Here is a 21,530-nt window from a genome sequence, read left to right on the forward strand (position 1 = left end):
CGAATTACATTACCCATGAGCTACTACAACTAGTACAATAAGCTCAAGTGTCTCGTGAAAAAATTATACTTATTGTTGATTTTACTTTATCTTAACTTAAAAAATATCCTTACTTATTTTTTACATTTTAGTTGCTTTTATAATTATACACAAAAAATAAACATAAACAAATAAATAAATGAAACACTTGAACAATCTACACTGTTTCTCTTGATTGTTGAAGAGAGTTAACCATAACTTTTAATGCTACTTATATTATCGCAATTTATAATTTTATTTCATTAAATAATGCTACAAACAACATAGACTATAACATGCAAAATTTACACATCACTCAAAATTTACTAGCTTTCTAGATCTGTGACAAGAGTCATTACAAATTAATCCAAGCTAGTCATTTCTCAATGGAACGTTGGTTATACAGAAGAAAATATTGTGAAATACATCATTTGATAGAATGAAAACCTTAACTGTCTATTAGTTATAGGTAACATACAGTTAAGCATAAAGAGAACTATGAACACAACTTGAAAGAGAGGATGTGACAGCAGGAGTCTGACTTTCTATTCAGTAGAAAAAATGTTGAAGACTATATTTAATGTGGTTTATCTGAGCAATGATGATTTTAGAGAAAGTAGTTTTCATTCAATTTCATACTTCTTCCATGGGTGGTGGATAAAATCTGCCAGCATGTGTCATGTGTGTCACACTAGGAAATATTCAGAATTTTTTATGATAGTGCCTTGCAAAATTAACAGCTGATTATTTATATGTTATTAAAATATGGTTTATTAACAAAGGTTTTATGCTATTCTAATTGGCATACCATAACCATGAAGTTGTTTAATAAAATATTCAAAGTAAGACACTAAAACATTGTGTCATGCTCAGCACCCAGTGTGATGGGGTTAAAGGAAGAGATAAGACAATTGTACTATAACATCAACAAAACTACTGTGCTAAAGGAATACAAACCAGAGCATTACACCAACAAAACAAAAACACCACTATAATAAAGGAATAAATTCAAGTCTACTATACCAGAATATCAATAACACTACTGTAATAATGGAACAAAAACATGACTACTGTACCAGAACGTCAATAACACTACTATATTAAAGGAACAAAAACATGACTACTGTACCAGAACATCAGTAACACCACTATACTAAAGGAACAGAAACAAGACTATTGTACTAGAACACCCATAACACCACTGTATTAAAAAAACATAAACAAGACTGCTGTACCAGAACATTAATAACACCCCTGCTCTAGAGGAACAGAAACAATAGTATATCAGAATATCAATAACATCACTGTACCTAAAGGACAGAAACAAGACTACTATACCAGAAACTCAATAACACCACTATACTAACTAAACAGAAACAGGACTAATGTACCAGAACATCAATAATGCCACTTTACCTAAGGAACAGAAACAGGACTAATGTACCAAAACATCAATAATGCCAGTGTACCTAAGGAACAGAAACAGGACTAATGTACCAGAACATCAATAATGCCACTGTACCTAAGGAACAGAAACAAGACTAATGTACCAGAACATCAATAATGCCACTGTACCTAAGGAACAGAAACAAGACTAATGTACTAGAACATCAGTAAACACCACTGTAGCTAAAGAACAAAAACAAGACTAATGTACCAGAACATTGGTACTAAAGAAATGTTTTGACTGTACTAAGTCATGAACAGTGTAATAATAGCACAGTAACATTTAGTTCTATGTAGGTAATCCAAGTAATTGTTAACAACACACAAACGTACTACATTATCTTACTTAGAAAATTATAGAGGAATCCATCAGTAACAACAGAGCATTTTACAATGTGAGGTGCACATAACATGAAACTTATTATTAACATAAACATAATATATTCATTGACCCTCTGGGTGGAGAATGGCAGTTCTTCAGGATGGACATACATGGTTATCAATACCTAGCAGTTTTCGTATTAGTAGTAAAGTATTCTATTACCAAAACACTCATCAACCTGTGCAAAAATTATTTAGCTAAGAAAGAAGCTGCATCATTCAAATGATGCAATGGCCCCTCTAGAGCCCTGATCTCAATCCAACTATGCAGAGCTGGGATTTGATAGATCCAAAATAAGATAAATCAAAAGTTACATTTAAAGAAACTTTATGGGAGTGTATTAGAGACACTTAGAACAATATCCTAAAAGAAACTTTAATTAAATATTTTACAACCATGCATGAAAGATGGGACAACTAGCACTTCCACCAAGTTTCTGTTGTACTGAATATGAAGATTAATACACTTCTGATGTTTCACGTGTGACCAACTTTCTATTGTTCTGTGAAAGTAACCTGACACCTAATGTTTGACTAACATTTTTGCACAGTACTGTATAGCTGGTAATATAATGCTTGTATCAGTGCAGGTTTAGAATACAAGTTGTGTATCTTGTGGTCAGTGCTCTTACTTTCTTCAATTTCATGCTATTTCAGAAGCTATACAACTGCTTCAATAAATAAGGACAAGTACAAATAACTGATAAAATTAAAACTAGGTATAGCTCATTTGATATATAAAACACAATATTATGACCAATGATAATATCAAATTCATTTGTCTTATTTTCTTTCACATTTTTAATGGCTAATTTAATCATGTGTGAAAAACTGTATGAGAAGATGAGAAAATGATTATGTCATAAATAAAACAATGCAGACAAAATAAAACTAACAAAAAAAAATCTCTCTAATGGATACATTTACATGATTTAAGACACAGGGGAAAAAGAAAACCAGATGTGACAAAACTATTAAAAATCATTTCACAATTATATTTCAAAAAAATTCATAATCTAAAATAGTACACAAATACTAAACAAACTTACATAATTTTTCAAGTACAAGCATAGATATTATCCAATTAGGTTACACATTTTAGTGGGAGAGGGCAACAAACAACAACAGCACAACATCAACTAGCCAGTCCAAAGGGTTAAAAATAAGATCATTTTAATTCCCATCTTCAAAACGTGTGCAGGATATATTTTGCTCAAAATTAAATAAGCCACTTACATATTCTAGATATGCCAGTCAGATGCTATTAACTGAATTCAAAATTGACTCAGATCTAATATAAAATTTTCTCTCTGTATAAGGACAAAAATCTATGTTTGTCTTATCTTACACCTCCTAACTCGCAGGGGGCTAACCTCAACCAAACTTTGTGGGATGATAATTTGGAATAAGTGACACTTAATGAATGTTCACAATTCCTTCCCTTTCATTATTACTATTACTGAGTATTTATCATCTTTGATGTAAATTAACATTATCTACATTCACATATGGTGCCACATCCATACACAAAAAAAAAACAACTTAAACTTTCAATAGAACAACACATACACAGTGTGTATATATCTCAGAGAGTGCACTAGCTTTATCTATGGAAGAATTCAAAGAAATAATATGGTTGCCAAAATTGCAATACTACATAAACTTGCCTGAAGCTTCTGCTCCAATAGCCAACATAATGCTGGTGTGAAATGTCCTTTCTTCAGTTATACCCATTTCCTACTTCGAACCATGATCTTTGAATTTTGACCTCCAAGCCACTTCTGTGCCCAATGGTTGTCAATTAATTAATCATATGAAACATTGTAATAGGACATTCAGAGGGGGGTGTTGAAAGTAGGTAACAGTAAGCATCTCTAATGCCACTACTTCTTCCTACAAGGTCACCCTGACCATCACACAGTGTATACCATATCTAAAGTATACACATATTGAGTTTTTAAAGTTTATACAAAACTTTCGTTGAGGTAATAATTAATGCTGTAATAATGTGTTATATTATAAATAAATTGTGTAAAAGTTAGTATTTTTGTATTATTTATTACAGTATCCACCCACAAACTTTGTTTTAAGCTTATAAACCCAAACAAAGAACAGGTACCTCATCTTGTGTGACAAACTCAAAGAGGTTAATTAAGTAATTATGGATACCTTTAGTCTCATCAGTACTAATTATAGTTCCACTCTGGTACAGTAATAAATCTACAGACTTACAATGCTAAAATCAGAGGTTCGATTCCCATGGGTAAACTCGACAGATAGCCCAATGTGGCTTTTTTATAAAAAAAACATACACATACTAATTATAAGAATGCAACAAAGTACCTGATTACTTTCATTATTCACAGTTAAGGTTGTCACAATCTACTGGCACAGTGGTGTAGTGACTGGTCATACAATCAACAACTAATTTTTAAATATCAGTACTTAATTTCATTATAAACTTATAATTAAGTACATTAAAGCAATTTATAACTAAATACATACCAATTTAAGATCAATTCCTCCTAATTCTAGTTGCTTGCATAGTATATTCCACAATTTCTCTTTACTTCCTGGTGTAAACTGAAGTAAGTCAAATACCAGTAACTCCATTACAAACCTAAAGATGCAAAGAAAGAATAACCACATACAAATTATACAGTTGGACATGCTTTTAAAATGAAACATTTCATTTTAATACCTTATCTTATTGAGTTGCTAATCACATTTTTAAGTTTTCAATATATTTCAAAGTTAGTCCATACATTGAAAGCAATATATGGAGCTCTTAGACTAAAAAGCTGTTTCAATTTTTGCTTGAATCTCACAAACATTAGTTACTCTGTACCGAACAGTTAAAAATAAACAAAAGTTGAAATATTATAACCAGAAAAGACAAAATCACTACTATAAGATCTTACTGAAGAACATGGTCATGTTACAATATTTAATGAAACAACTGTTTGAATTCTTACTTTTCAAGTGAACTACAGTGATTAAGGTGTTTGTGAACCAGTGTTAAGCCTTGTAACATTTTCACAAGGTTAGATTCCATGTAAAATGCAAAACAAGGTACAAAGCAGCCTTTCTGCAATTCTGTAAAGAACATATCCAATGAATGCACAGCATGTGGAGTCATATCCTTTTTAAAGATGAATCATGGTTCACTCTGTACTTAAATAGCAGGCATATAATAATTTTAAACCAGATCAATCCATTACCATGCATGAACTTATCAAGTACAACCCATCACTGAAATGCATACAACCTCTGTATATATGAGCAATGACAGATGTACAAACACTTTCAGGAAGGGCCTAGGTCCATGGACCAACTTTGTTACCATTTTGTGGTTGCTATAGTTTTCATGCTGTTAATTCTAAATTAGTAAGTGCATGTTCACAAAATTTGTAAATATTACAATGCTATCAGACAAAAAAACTCAACTTTCCAGCACAAAAGAGATTGGAAGGCTTACTCTAGCAGTTAAAATTTAGAAGTAAAACATATCATATACAAGAAAAACAATAAATAGTCCCACCCAGTAACTCAATTTTAGTGGTGACGTGCCATCTACATGTGCATAAAGTGATTAAAATAAACTATGTATGATTTTAGAAGTGGATATATCTTATTATAGTTAAAATATTACAATTTCTAACTATCCTTTTGCTTTTTTTGTGTAATATGTCTTATTCAAACATTTCAACAAAATCAAGAACATAGAGAAAGTATTGTGTACATTTTACAGTTATAATAAATTTTTTGTATCAGTTCTAAACTTTCATACTTACATTACTTGAACTTGAAAACTTTCACATCCTTCAACACTTTTCAAAACAATTGGAATCACAGAGAAGTCTAGCTTTTCTTCTGCCTTTATAACATTAAATGTAGTAAAATATTAGAATTATATACATTTCTTAAAATTAAATATACTTACATACAAACTATATACATAACATTATGTGCAGGCAAATATCAGAATTTGTTATTTTCCTGCACAAAGAATATCTTTGCAACAAGCATGGACTCTTAACTAACAGATCTAAGCATTGAATGCTGCTTTTATATGAAAAACTTTTCATTCACCACCAGACAACACCTGCCTGGTCATCTTCATTCCAAAGCCAAGCAGCATCTGGTATGTATCATCCAACCAATGGCAGAGAGAGAGTCCACACCATCTAAACCTCAACTTCAGAAGAAAGAAAGAAGAAATTTCATGCCATCAGTCAAAATGTTGTGCATGTGCAAATCCAGAACCAACACCAGCCACTCAGGAACCTAACACCTGAATAACAGTAGGAAGAGATGCGTCAGTGTGGAGGTTCACTCAAATACCAATCAGATAGGTTCCACTCTGCACACCATCCTCCTCCAAGTTTGAATTTGTCAGAAGTGGAGCACTGGAGAGACTACATCTACCCCATACAAGACTCAATTACACAGAGTTGGAGCACTTGACAATTGTAGAACAATGAATCCTTACCAACAAATGTATATAAACTTATGTTAGTTGGTCCATCTCTAATCCAAAATCAGTCTCTATGAATTGGCATCCAGTTGATGGTAAAATGAGAGATCTCAACCAGAGAGGTTAGCAGCATTGCAATGGATTTACTCATGATATAGTGTATGACTGGTGAAGAACATATGCCCTATACACCTTCAGGAAACCATTGCCCTACACTCAACAGAATGGAATTGAGCACATTCAGGAGGCAGCCTCCATGGTCCACTACCCCAGCAACTACGAACTGGTAAGTGGTAAAAGACTCCCTTTTCCCACAAAATGAGGGTGGGGATGGATTAGGAAATCAGGAGGAATGCGAATACTGGAGACAGTACACTGAGTAACCACAAAGTCCCTATTTTGATATGAAGACTGGGCCCAATTTATTAAATCAAAGGGACAGCAGAAAAAAAGCAGGTATCTCTTTCTGTTTTACTCATCGGTCCATAAGTTAATAAGGGTTGTAGCTATAGTGGGAAAAGATGCCCAGGAATTACTATTTCCACCTAGCACTCCAATATAATGTGACTACAGTTGCCTGGCATTAATTATCACTGAAATAAAGTTCACCATAAGCATGAAGAAATTCTTTGTCAATTCTGTAGTACACTTTACAATAAGCCTGTTAGAAATAAATACCTTTGCACAAAAATTATTTTTAAGAAAAGTACAAAGGAAAAAACCTATATACGAAACTGAACAAATGGCTCACCCCATGCTAATTCACTTGTACTTAAATGGTACATCAGACATCATCATTCACAGTGGATACCATACAGAGCCTATTTTTTTCCACTAAAAGTTTGTATAATGTATACAAATATTATCAAAATTTTAGGCATATATAAAATATAAAAGTATACCAATGAAATTTTTGCATAAAATCTTCTTTAATGTCATTTTGATTAATTTGTATCTATTACCTACTGTTAATGATAGATCAATCAGAAAAATAAAACTTAGCCTGGAGTAAAATTTGTCTCTGCCTTTATACAATAAGCTTGCTTTATGCCTGCTCATGTGAAGTGTTTTATCTGGCTTTCTGAAGGAATTTGAAACTTTTCCAAGACAATTTATATGAGGATGTCATAATAATGGCTAATAAGTAAACAAATCATATTTGATTCTTTGAAAGAAAAAAAAAAGCATGACACCAGTGAAATGGAAGAAACATATGCAACCCATTCTTTGTAGAATCAACTTTGTACACCACTGTGAACACAAATGAAGTGCAGCTGCTGGATATCAGACCAGGGAAGAACCTCAGATAAGCCTAAAACAAACACTAACAACCAAAAACATGCATTAGCTTTTGAACAAAGATGGAGGAAAAATAAACTGTGATTAAAGTATGTATACAATGAAAGAATGTTTGTACTTTTTGCCAAAACTCCATTTGGCCAAGATGTTTGGAATAAAACATGATGTTAGAGGATCTGATTGGAGGGTATTGAAAGTAACGAAACAACAAAAGAACACAGGATTTCACTGAGTGCGAAGCTATCATATCTGAAGTACTTTGGAAAATTGATTATTTAATTATGAAACAACAAGAAATAAGCAAAGAAGCAATGGTTCAAATTTTCTAATGTCTGTATTTTTATGCAATAATAAGCTTGCTCACACCATAAATTTTGAAATGTTGCTTGATCTAGGAGAAGTGTTGAATGCTTGCATCAAAGAGGACACTTGCAAAGGAAACAATGCAACATATGTGTCAAACACCACCATTACAAACTTCTAGAATGTTTGAGTGAAATTGCTGAAACAAAAATATTAAATGAACTAAAATTAAGTGACAACTTTGTGCTAATGTTTGTGGTTAATCAACTGACTAATCTGTTATTGAATAAATGGTTATTCTTGCAAGATTCATCATAAAAGACAGTGATACTTGTGTAAGATTCCTGAAAATATTGGATGCTTTATCCAAAGTGTTTGTAAATTGTGATGAGTTAGGAAATCAAGGAAATAATAACAAAGATGCTAACAATCATGTTGAACCTAAGGTTGATGCAGATGTTGATATGGGCATAACCAATCAAGAATTTGGAAACAGTAAACTATATGAGCAGGTTAATATTCTAAATACTGATACCATCACAGACAAAAAAAATAGAAGACTACACAGAAAACAATGAGCTGGAATATGAAAAACATTATATAATTAAGACAGACTGGGCAGCACTGATGATAAGAGTAATAAATGAAGCAGTAAAGAAATTAATGGACAGATAAATTTAAACACTGAAGGCCAAATCTATCATGACTGGGATAAGAGTGAATGCTCACCACTGTACATATCAGGAACTGAACACGTCATTCACAATTTCAAGATTGTTAGGTGATAATCCATGGTGATGAGAAAACCCACTTGTAGAAAAAATTAGATATGTAAAAATGGCTGGTATGGGTAAAGAATGCACAATGTAGAGGAGCGAACAACGTTTCGACCTTCTTCGGTCATTGTCATGTTCACAAAGAAAGAGGTAACTGACCAATAGCTGATAACATGTTTGAAAGCAGTTGTGTAATTGAGTGTAAGAATTTAGAGGGCATGCTTAGATGTTGGATTATATTTATTAATATAGGTATAAAGGTGTTCCTTTGTATTGGTTTATTTTGGGCTTAAGTTGTTGTATAAGTAAGGCTTCTTTAATTTTGCATTTGTTTATGTTTGTTTCTTTATTTAGTATTTGAGTGTTTTCTATGGTTATGTTGTGTTTATTTGACTTGCAGTGTTCGAAAACATGTGGTGAGCATAGTTTTATAGCTGTGTTTATTTGGTTTCTAGTATGTTGAGATTTTGTTTTGTTTCATGTGCTGAGACCCAATTCATCCAACTGTGCCTGGATATGAAAGGCCAAAAGAAGCAATGGCAGATCATCTGTTCTGAAAAAGTATGGCCCACTAGGAAGGAAAATAACACCAGGTGGGATGCTGTGGTTAAGAATGAAGTTTCATAGCATATAGTAAAGACAATTGCAAACAGCAGAGGTGCAAAGAAGATTCGCGAGACCCTACGTATAAGCTCTGAATTGGGGAAAGTATAAGGAAAGAATATCCAACCTGTATGATCTGCTTCTATTAAAAGCAGACATGTGTAGTGAGAAGTTAAAGGTCTGTAAAGATCTAAAAGAAACCTATTATCCATTTATACCGAGGGAAGTGCACACCCTGATAGTTCACAAGTCATGCAAAAGCCCTGATCATCTAACAAAAGGTATAATGTGTCAGGACAAGCCTGAAAAGTAATGCATAAAAATGATAAACATCTTTGTGCATAAATCAAAGATAGTGTCTGGACTGGAAGATTGAAATAGGAAAGTAAAAAACAAATATGTCTATATACCTGGAGAAAAAAAAATCTAAGAGTGACAAAAGTTCATACAGTGCTATTCCTCAGTTTTCATGGAAACAAGATAAAGCCTGAAGTAAAATCCTGGAAAAAAAAACTGACAAGCTCTACAGCACACTGCTAGAGTAGAGTCTGAATCACCTCAGAAATAAGTTGTCACATAACATGATCCTGAGGAACAGAGAAGGGAAAGGTTGAGGAGACAGAGAAAGTGGGGTATAGGAACTGGAGAAAAAAATCTGAGATTATCCAGTATACCATAGAGGTCAGGAGTAAATTCCATCCACAGGTGGACAAATATGGACAAATGAGATTCCACTTGGCCAGTACCTACAGGATAGTCACAAGAATTGTTAATGGTGATAATACAAAGGTGAGAAAAATGCCTCACTGAAAGAACCTCTGAAGGAGGAAACATGTAAGGGTTGGGAGGGCAAAGGAAAGAAAATCTAAATAGAAGCTGAAATTGGAGCAAGTTGAGACAAACATGCAACAAAGAATAAAAGGCTGAGTGTTGTCTTGCAGATACCCCAGATGCCTCCAAAGATTCAGGTATATCTTCAAAAATAGATCTACATAGTAAAGGAACCATCAGTACATGTTGTAGATAAGTGGATGACAGAAGCACTTGAAACAAAAGAATGTTGCTATCCATGAATCATAGCAACAAAGAAGTCACATGTGAGGGGATATGGGATAGGAGGCCAATTGTACCAACATGGAGGAAATTAGGGTATGGGTATCCCCCAAATATCCTTCAGAAAAAGGTGTACAGCCTCAGAAAGGATGTGGAAAGATAAAAGGTTCTGATGAAAAGAAGTAAATGTAAGATAAAGGTGGGAAAACTGGGCCTGAAATAAACTCACATTGGCAAAGAGACTTCAGCTGTTAAGAGTCCAGGAAAATAACAGCCAGCATGATGGTAACCTATGGGTGTCAAGTCAGGTTGATTTGCCTTCAATTGAAATAGGAAGTGATTATCATGGACTTTGATATCTCAAGAAAAGAAACACTTGGTACTCACATGATGGGGTGGCATGTAGCAGGGAAGGGGTAGGTTCACATGAAACTCGGGATATAGATAAAAGGTAACATACCTGAGAAATCAGTGATCATATCCAAGATAGCTGATAGGATGGGCTTGGCCAATTCCTCAGGAGAGACAAGACACACACTTGCACAGCAAATAAAGTGAGAGAAACAAGCTGTAAAACTCCTCATTAACTGAATGGAATCTATTGGCATCAGAAGCATCTGGTAAGGATAGATAGAAGAGAGGCAATCCACATGAAGTTCAACCTCCCAACAAACAAAAACTAAGACAGCCTCAGCTAAGACTCCTGTATCTGAATACAATGTTATGATTTCTGAATACATATTTGACTGTGAATAAGTTAGGAATTTAAAAAAAGGTTTGAAAAAAAATGTAAAACCAAAAGAAAAGAAACAAGTTAATAATATACTGCAGTTAACAATAATTGCAAATGAAAATAATAATTTAAACAAGAAAGTATTGCAAGAAAAACAGAATTTTTGAGCTAGAAAACTGCCCATGAGAAATTATTTCTAGGTGAAATCAAATAGAGGGAGAAAACTGCATCATGCAAGAGAGCACTTCATACTTCTATTGGTGGAGGACTGTTTCATGACAAATTACATGTAAATATGCAGCAAACAACATTATTCGTGGGGTGGAGGGTAGTTTCGATGCTTGTGGTGACCCAAAGGTTTGCATATAAAGGATAACAGTGAACAAAAAAACTACAATGCAAAAACAAATTAGGTACTGTATCAAAACTACATGCATCCACTTGGTAATATTAAATGTAATTAAAAACTGAAAAAACATGTGCTTTATAACATTAAATATAGCCAATCAGAACTACATGCACATTGTCAAATAACAGAATAAAAATAAATTTTGTTTAAATGTAATAAAATATCACACAGCTGTATTTGTAGTGTTAAGTTTGTAAAAACAATAACAGAAATACAAGTCATTACAGTATTGTAGAATATCTGAATTGGTATTTTTAATCAATGATGCCTAAAAGCCAGAAATTCCTAAGGTATATGTAATTTTAACCTATTTTCAGAGTGCAACCAGTCAGCAACACCCACTTTCCAGCCTACTGAACAAGTAACCATGCTGATTATCAATGCTATAGCATCTCCACAGCTGAAAGTCTGAAGCATATTTGATATAATCATGACTAAAACCTTGAACTTTCTGATCCTCAGCCTAGCACACAAACCACTACACCACAGAAAGCCCATATCACAATTAAAGTATTTTAATAATATTTAATGTAATTAAATATTATAAACTAACTTGATTACCCTTTTTTATTCAATGTTGAACTTTTACTTTGTATGAATATGACAAAAACACCCAAACAACGATTTTTTGTTTTTAAATTTTGCACAAAGCTTCATGAAGGCTATCTGTGCTAGCCGTCCTAATTTAGCAGCACAAGACTAAATGACATGACAATCTTCTGTTAATTAAATAAATTACTATCAATGATTGGATTAATAACATTTTTATGACATATGACAATTGCATTTAAAAATAATTAAATAGTCAGTTAGCTAGTTTATTTATGTAAATTGTCTGAATACTATAAACACAAAAGTAAAAATCATAGAAATCAGAGTCTTCAAATTATTTTGCACTTGCTTACCATACTAACTAAACAGTAACTTTGTCTGAACTTAAAAGATTTGGCAATTATTTTATCTTTAATATTTGGCAAACATAATAAAAAATTCTTGTTTGCAACACAATAAAACCACAGATAATTTTAAACAGAGAACCAAACATCAACAAGATATTTTTATTAAACTATAATCAATACATAGTCACATGACTATATTGTTCTTTGCTTAGGTAAACCATTTATATCTGGTGGTAGAAAAACTTTCTCCAAACATTGTACATTTGTTAGTGTGTTAAACTTGTAATAAAGTTTTCTTTGGTACCCATTCTGAATTGTATAAGCTCACATTTGGTATCTTCTCATTTACAATAAATTATGTACCTTTCAGTTATAATTCAACACAAAAGTAACTTCACAATTTACAAACAAAACTCATAAATCTAGATATTTACTCCACTGTTACATGACAATCTAATTCTTGCTCTACCCAATCATAATCACCAAAATTTCTTTATCGCAGTTTATAAAGTTATATTTCATTATTAAATGATCAAACTGCTTAATGCAACACCATCACAAGATTTCAACAAAGGCCCATAGAATAACTTAAGGAAACACCTGAAATCAGAGAAGATAGGTTATAAAAAGTCCAGGTATTCTTTAGAATGGGCAGAAAGACTCTAGTTGTTTTGTTTACAAGAAAAACTCTGAGGCTGTGCAGAAATAAAAGTATGAATTTTTCTTTTTAAATTTTATATTAATTTCACCAAATAAGTGTCAGATATTAACAAAATACCAAATGAAAAACGTCTCCAAGTTACAATTGTTGAAGTATAGTTGGAATTAACATGTACAATAGTCTTTAGAATTTTTGTCTCAAAACATGTTATCAAGTGAAGAAAAAATATAAAAAAACAGAGGAATCTCCGACTTCATACTCCAGGCACAATAACATACAATTAATTTTTTTTGTTTTATAAAGCTAAACTTTGTACATTAAAATGTATCATACACATTGTTTAACACTTAGAAACAACAAAAAATATTCATTTATTAGTTATCTGGTGCAATAATACTACAATACACCTTTTTTGACTTGTTACCCCAGATAATTCAGCTTATGTTCATAAGTGAGTTTGTGATAATTTTGAGCCTCAAGTGTTGTATCTGAACTACACAGTTACTTAAACACTTTGTAGTAAAAAAAAAGAAATGAATAATTATATCTAACTTTATTTATTAGGTGAACAAGTACTTAGCCAAAGTAAAAACCTAGTAGTTTTGGATGTTCTTCAAAACAGCTCAAATTTAAAGCTAAAGATAAAATTAATCAAACTTATTTTTAAAATATAACTTTACTTTACAAAGTATGAAAACCATGAAGGAATGAGTAAAACTAACAGTAAAAGTTATAATTTTCTATACTAAAATTTATTTCTGATAGATACTTCCCTCCAAAGTATGAAAACCATGAAGGAATGAGTAAAACTCAATCAGTAAAAGTTATAATTTTCCTATACTTACAATTTATTTCTCTAGATACTTCCCTCCACTCACAAGATAAGCTGTTATAATTCATTACTGACCCCTATTGTCCAAACATTTTCTTTAGACATGCCACAAGCCTTCTGTGCACAGTACAATCACTTGATGCACATGACTCCCTTTGTGAACCTCTATCAAACTATCACATCTAAGTTTGGAAGAAAACAGAAGCACCAGAAATATGTGGGAAGGAAAGGTGGAAAAATTATAACTTCCAATATGGCACTTCCCTCCACTCACAATATCAGCTAGAATTTCACATTGGTTAGAATGAGGGTCCAGTGTGAGCAAAGAACAGACACACCCACGAAAACACCCAAAGGATACTTCCACATATGAGAGAAACAAATCTGAAGAAAGAAACTACATCACTTCTGAAACAGGTATATTCTTTGCTCCCATGTGGAATGTGTAAGATAACAGGGTAGAAAATGAGATTAGCAAGTCCAAGAGGAAAAGAATGTGACAGAAAATCAATCTTAACCAGCAAAGATATTACTGTAACTTTGCCCTACAATGAGAAAAGTGGGTAAACAATGATGCATACCTGGATCTAGGGTGCAATAGACCGTACTCAGTAAATCAACTATATTTAAAAGATCCTTGCATGGAACTATCATCTGCATGAAAAAAGAATAAGAATAACACTTTACGTATCACACACTACTCCACTTCTCAGGTTCCAGGTATGACACAATAACTATCTCTGAGCTATTGGTCCATTAACTTAACATCCAGCATCAAAAGGATATCTTTTGCATGTAATCAACATTCCAAATCATGAAACAGGATGGGACCATCTAAATGGCAATAACATCTCCATAAGAAGAGAGAATGAGGGGTAGCCAAGAACAGAACTGGAACAATCCCACAAACTACCACTGTGACCCACAATACAGGTGGAGAAAACTGAAGAAGAAAGAGAGACAATTCAAAACCCTGTGTGAGGACTTATGTTGATTGGTTCACTCTACACCCAAGAGTACAAACATCCACACAAAGATAGGATGAGGGCTTCCAGTCAAAGGGAATGCATACTGATATTATGATCTTTCCAAAATGGAGAATATTACATCATAAAAATCCACAAAACACTACCACTCTACACTGCACTAAATGGTTATAGTTATCTTTGTGTGAAACCCATTCAGAAGAGTGCCTCCATGATCAATTACCACATCAGCATGGGACTAGTAAGTGGTAAGGACTCCACTGCAAGAAAAGGGAGATGAGAATGCATCGGAGAGTCTGGAGGGGCATCATCACCTGTAACAGTGCAATGTGTGATCACCACACCCTATTTTGGAAAGCAGACTTTGCTGATTTATTCAGTCAAAATATGACAGGGATGTGCAGCTATCCCTTTGAAGTCCATGAGTGGTACGGTTCAGAATAGGAAAATTTATGAAGCAAAATTTCGAGGTTATTCACCTATAATTGATCTTGTGAAATACCCTATCTAAAAGCTAAGCATTGTGAAGCCATGAAAGATAAAATGCAAGTTAACATGGTTACACAAAGCAGATTTAGTTAAAGATTAGCTAGTTAGGATCCATGTGATAAAAAGTAGGTAAAGGATCCTGAAAAATGAAAGTATGATTAATAACTTATCAGATACAGTTGCACCAAATTCTGAAGCACAACCAAGGTGTTAGATGAAACTCCAATAAAAAGGAAGCCACAATGTGATAGAGATAGTGAGAAATGAACATACAGGCAATGGTTTACATGCCAGATTGCAGAATCTCATCTACTGGACAAAGAAGAAGAGAAGCAAGGGAAAGAGTGAAGTGTCAGATTTGAAGAAAGGACAACTGGAAAAAAGGCTGGAAGGAAGAAGGTAGGGAAGAATAGGCCAATCAAACCACAAGGCAGATCCAAGTGGTAAGGATAAAAGGTGAAAGATCATGACAGAAGGAGGATTACAAGGGGACCAAGAGCCATGAACGTGTACCCCAGAATGGAGCAATATGGGTTATATAAGAACAAAGAATCCCGATTGGACACAGGACCCTATCCAGATCTGGTCTAGGGTAAAGACAGGAAACAGAAGAAAAAAAAAACAGCCCTTCCAAGCTGCTGAGGTCTTTGGGAGAAAAGAACAATCCATATAAATGAGATGATAGGTAGGGTGATAAAGCTTATGTGAAACAACTGCAAACAAATCCCACCTTTGATGTCCACTGGCTAAGGAAAGGAAACGTTTTACAGGAAAGATGAAACATGGAACATGAGAAAATGGTTCAAACAGAGGTAAATCAAGTGAATGTTGGAGCACATGAACAACCCAATAAGAATGGTACAATGCCAAGGAGGGAGACATAGCTAAAAGGAATGCATTAGCAGAGTAAAAACAGTGGAAGTAAAACCATTCTGCATTGAAAACAAGATATTAATTAAAAGCTGTCTGATATCCAAAAAGCAAAGAGACCAAAGACTTGTGATTGAAAAGCCAAATGAGAAATTTGCACCCCATACAAGCCATGTTAAGCTTGTCAGCACAAAATCCCCTAATAGAAGACCAACTGCAGAATATGTTTCTCATGTGTTGGTACACCTTTATGCAAGATGAACTAGCTAACAAGGAAAGTGAATCACCATGTGAAACCAGATAATCTCGATGATTAGTGGACTGATATCACCTGAAACTCAATACTTCCTAAACAGTATCAATATGTTACATCTCCAAAACAGGACAACATTCAAAACCCTGAGAGTAGTTGAGTATAAATGAACCAAACCAACATGGTATCATGACCTACAAAGTCCCAACAAGAAAGAATACATTTAACAAATGCCAGAGTCAAGGACAAGATACAGGATAAATTGGATGAGAGAAGAACAGAGGCATTTCTAGAAACACCCAACAAAATTTCTGTGGAGAGCCTTAAAAGGAAGTGTGTACCTAAGAAAGATACCATAAGAAACAAGAAAAGATATCTAGCATGTGGAAGATATACATGTGATTTGGGAGCTGCCCCCCAAATAGGCAACAAGTAATCTTGCAACTGTTGATCTAAAACTAAACAGTCAATACAATGTAAGGAAAAGGTGAAATAATCAAAAGACCTTAGGGGGCAAAACATACCCATAACCTCATGTAACTGTGAGATCAACAGATAAACAATAATTGAAATACCAGGAAAGGGAAGAAAAAAAACATAGGCCAGGAAGACTGTTCATGTAATGTAGAAATATAAGGTGGAAAATTAAGAGGTGACAAGGATAAGACAATAAAAACCTTAGACATAAAATTCACGAAGACTGAATTTGACCAAGGAGACTTCCCAGGTTGAGAAGAAGCTGGTCAGCAAACTCTGTAGGTGGAAAAATACAATAAAAGATGTGTTAGACAGCACAGGCACAGCTGTTTCAGTAGAAGTCATGGCAGAATCTGGGGATAAACGTTGGACCACGGAATGTTCATTCTTTCAATGTATAGAAGCAAATAAATCTGTCATGGGGTTACCCACACCTGGGGCTCTGAGAAAAATATTAATTGCTGTTGTAACAGAAAAAAGTGAGAAGGTTAACCTGAGAATGTACTGCACAGAAATGTTTAACTAAACTTGTGTTCAGAAATAAAGCTACTTAAATTAACTAATAAATCAAGTTGAAAAATAACTACTTTGTGAAAAAAAACAGTCAAATATGTAGCAATAAACAAAGGATCACATTTGAACTCACAAACTGCCAAACAGTAGTGATAGTCTGGTAGAGGTAGCATTAATACATTTAGAAAAAAATTAGTTCATTCTGGTTAAAATCATGAAATTTCAAAACATATCTTTATTTCTAATAATAGGATTGATAGGAAAACAAAGTGATAGAAACTAAACTTTTTAATTAAAATTGAATAGTTATTTCTAGTCATATTTAGAAACAAATTATAGCATTATTAACAGGTTGTCTGTTTTCATTTTAAAAAAAATGTTTATTTATACATTTGCATCACTTGCATTTTTTGTTTATTTTTGACATCAATAATATAAAAACATCCTTCCCACAAGAATAATTACTTCTAAGTGATGGAAAATCTATTCTGCAATAAGTCTATGTTATATAAACTGCAACTAGTATAAGAATTACTTGATGAAAACAAATATTTAAATACTGGAAATAGTCATGGCACTAAAACTTATTATAGCAACATTTAGCTGATGTTCTTTGTTCAATTGCCAAATATCAAAAATAACATGGACTGGAAGATACTTTGTACATCCTTCAAACAGTTTAACTCTTATGTTCATACATCTTTAGAAATTCAATTAATACAAAACTATCAATTAAAACTTTAAAAAATTCAAGTTGTTATCTGGAAATAAAATAATAACTACTGTACTTTACTGTTACCAAACCTGGCATATACCTTTAAGACCCTTCAGAGAAAGTAAAATGTGCACACAGTTTTGTGAAATACTTTTAATTCACTGTAATATCAAAAGTAACTGTATGTTCATTCACAAATACTGAAACGTAATATATGTTATTCTTTGGTATCCTGGCAACATCCAATATTTGAATATGACAAGTACTATTTTCTTTTATCATGAACATCTGATAAAATACTGCCTAGAATTTTGTTTCTTAGTATTTACTGTACTTTATACTATCATCATACATTACTATCTTGTCATCAGTTCTGTACTTTTTTTACTATCTTATCTCTTATCATCAGTTCTGTACTTTTTACTATTATCATACATTACTATCTTGTCATCAGTTCTGTACTTTTTACTATTATCATACATTACTATCTTGTCATCAGTTCTGTACTTTTTACTATTATCATACATTACTATCTTGTCATCAGTTCTGTACTTTTTACTATCATCATACATTACTATCTTGTCATCAGTTCTGTACTTTTACTATCATCATACATTACTGTCTTATCATCAGTTCTGTACTTTTACTATCATCATACATTACTATCTTGTCATCAGTTCTGTACTTTTTTTACTATCATCATACATTACTATCTTGTCATCAGTTCTGTACTTTTACTATCATCATACATTACTATCTTGTCATCAGTTCTGTACTTTTTACTATTATCATACATTACTATCTTGTCATCAGTTCTGTACTTTTTTACTATTACATACATTACTATCTTATCATCAGTTCTGTACTTTTACTATCATCATACATTACTATCTTGTCATCAGTTCTGTACTTTTACTATCATCATCATACATTACTATCTTATCATCAGTTCTGTACTTTTTTACTATCATCATACATTACTATCTTATCATCAGTTCTGTAATTTTACTTTATCATCATACATTACTATCTTTGTCATCAGTTCTGTACTTTTTTACTATCATCATACATTACTATCTTATCAGTTCTGTACTTTTACTATCATCATACATTTCTATCTTATCATCAGTTCTGTACTTTTTACTATCATCATACATTACTATCTTGTCATCAGTTCTGTACTTTTTACTATCATCATACATTACTATCTTGTCATCAGTTCTGTACTTTTTACTATTATCATACATTACTATCTTGTCATCAGTTCTGTACTTTTTACTATCATCATACATTACTATCTTGTCATCAGTTCTGTACTTTTTCTTCTGTATTTGTACTTACTCAAATTTTTTCAAGTTGTTTCTCACTATTATTTATTTTAAAATATATTAACATCTGGTCATTAGTGCTGTGAAAATTCATATTGTTTGTTTCTCAGTGTGTTATTAGACTGTTAACTATTAAAATATATATTACTATCTTGAAATTAGTTCTGTGCGTTTATTACAGTAACATTTAAAAAGCTATGTATAAATACAATAAAACTGTTCAGTTCGTAAAAACTGAAGTACCATAAAATCAAAATATAGTTAAAGTAGCACTAATGTACCTAAAACTTACCAAGGCAGTACCTACCTACAGTTAACTGAATAAATGACTGGCACAAATGACTAAATGAAACAAGATCTCCAAGTTTTACTGTTCCTAAAATTGAAGCTAATAGTTGAACACAGCTATTATGAAGTTCTCTCAGTTCTGGGAAAGTTAATAAGCATATCAATTGAGAAAGTAACCACTGCGTGAAGCCTGAAAGAAAAAAAAAATTACTGAATGCAAATTCAAATCTTAAAGCTTTGTCAGGTTTAAATATACATGTGTTACATTGAAGAATAAGGTAAAGTTTACAGAGTACTGATAACAGGATATATTTTGAAATTATAGGTTATAAATTATTTAGAAACAATACTTTTTTTAAACTAGGAATAAGGTGGTTCTTTATAGAAAGAATGAACTGTAGCCTGTTTTCATTCAAAACAGAAATGGAAGAGATGCAGTTGTTCAGGATGGTTTTCTTTATCAAACCAACCACTAATGTGAGTACATAAAATAACTTTAATACACAGTGATATAACGAGTTCTTATCTGACATTATTTTGGATGACAAGGACATTTAGAATACTATGAGGTGGTTATGCTTTTCAGTGTTTCTTCTCTGTTTTCACAACAAATTATATTAACAATATTCCAAATTATGAAATTATAAGGGAAATAGTGAAACTGATTTGAGTCATGAAGATGTTATTTCCATTATGATAAATAAAAAACATGAGAGATTAAAAACAAATAATACATCAGAACCAGCTAAGATTCCCCACAGTTTAAAAGAAGGTAAAAGATCAGATATGCAAGCACTGCTCTTTAACTTTTGATAGTTCAACAGACAGTGGAATGGAAGTTTGCCAACTTGACACCTATTCTTAAATAAACTGTAAATAGTTACTAAAGAAATTATAGGCTAGTTGGACTTATTTGTGTAGTAGGATAAATTCTAGAGAAGGAAATCACTCACTTAACAAACTGACATCATATGCAAAAGCAGACATCAATTTTCAAAGGTATTTTTGCCTTATTATATTTATTTTTGGGAGAGGGTTACTTGTTATTAAGACAATGGAAAAAGAGTGGATTTAATGCAACTATGTTTACCATAAAGCTTTTGTTAATGTACTCCATCCCTGTAGCTAGGCAATTGGGAAAAGAAAGATCTCTGTGCAAGGTGGTGGCAGATGAACCCATAGCTTTGCATTTTTTCTTATCTAACTACCCCTTGAGACTGAAGAGAATGATCCTGAATAAGGAAACTATAGAATCCAGTGAATCATTCTTCATGATTCAGTGGTCACATAAGGGCCATTGAAGGTATGTCTTATGACCTTGTCCCAAAGGCATGAGGGATTTGAGTGAGGCCCACAATGCCAAAAGAGAAAGAACCATCAGTACCATAAGACAGGAAGGGTGAGCAAGAATCAAACTTCCTGTTTCACAGGCTGAGCACAACTAAGATATGTGATGAAAAATATTCAGAGTGACAACACATGGAGTTAAAGCAAGAAGAGATGCCTCTCATCCAATAATAAAGCCTTAGATGTTTCTAAAAGTTGTGAACTTGGACATCCACAATCCTTGTAAAAAAAATGCCAATTCAGAGTTAGAAATGAGTCACTTTCAAACCTTGGATAATCCAAGAAATGATATAGATCAGAAAGATTAATGAATGTACAACAGTTCCCGTTTTCTTCAGCTGAATAAATTGACAGGAATGAAACCCCAGAAGAAC

At 32.8% G+C, this 21,530-nt stretch overlaps 1 protein-coding gene and 1 long non-coding RNA gene across 5 annotated transcripts in view; both read right to left on the reverse strand.

The window, feature by feature from the left end:
• Positions 1–21,530, reverse strand: part of LOC143243208 (uncharacterized) — a 118,174-nt gene that overhangs the window by 20,726 nt on the left and 75,918 nt on the right. The window lies entirely within an intron of this gene.
• On the reverse strand, positions 4,350–19,998 carry LOC143242870 (uncharacterized). Its single transcript, XR_013023347.1, has 3 exons — positions 19,829–19,998; positions 5,640–5,722; positions 4,350–4,465 (listed from the first exon to the last, which is right to left on the reverse strand). It is a non-coding gene; the product is annotated as an uncharacterized LOC143242870 (long non-coding RNA).

Source organism: Tachypleus tridentatus, unplaced genomic scaffold (assembly GCF_004210375.1).
Source record: "Tachypleus tridentatus isolate NWPU-2018 unplaced genomic scaffold, ASM421037v1 Hic_cluster_2, whole genome shotgun sequence".
Taxonomy (NCBI): domain Eukaryota; kingdom Metazoa; phylum Arthropoda; class Merostomata; order Xiphosura; family Limulidae; genus Tachypleus; species Tachypleus tridentatus.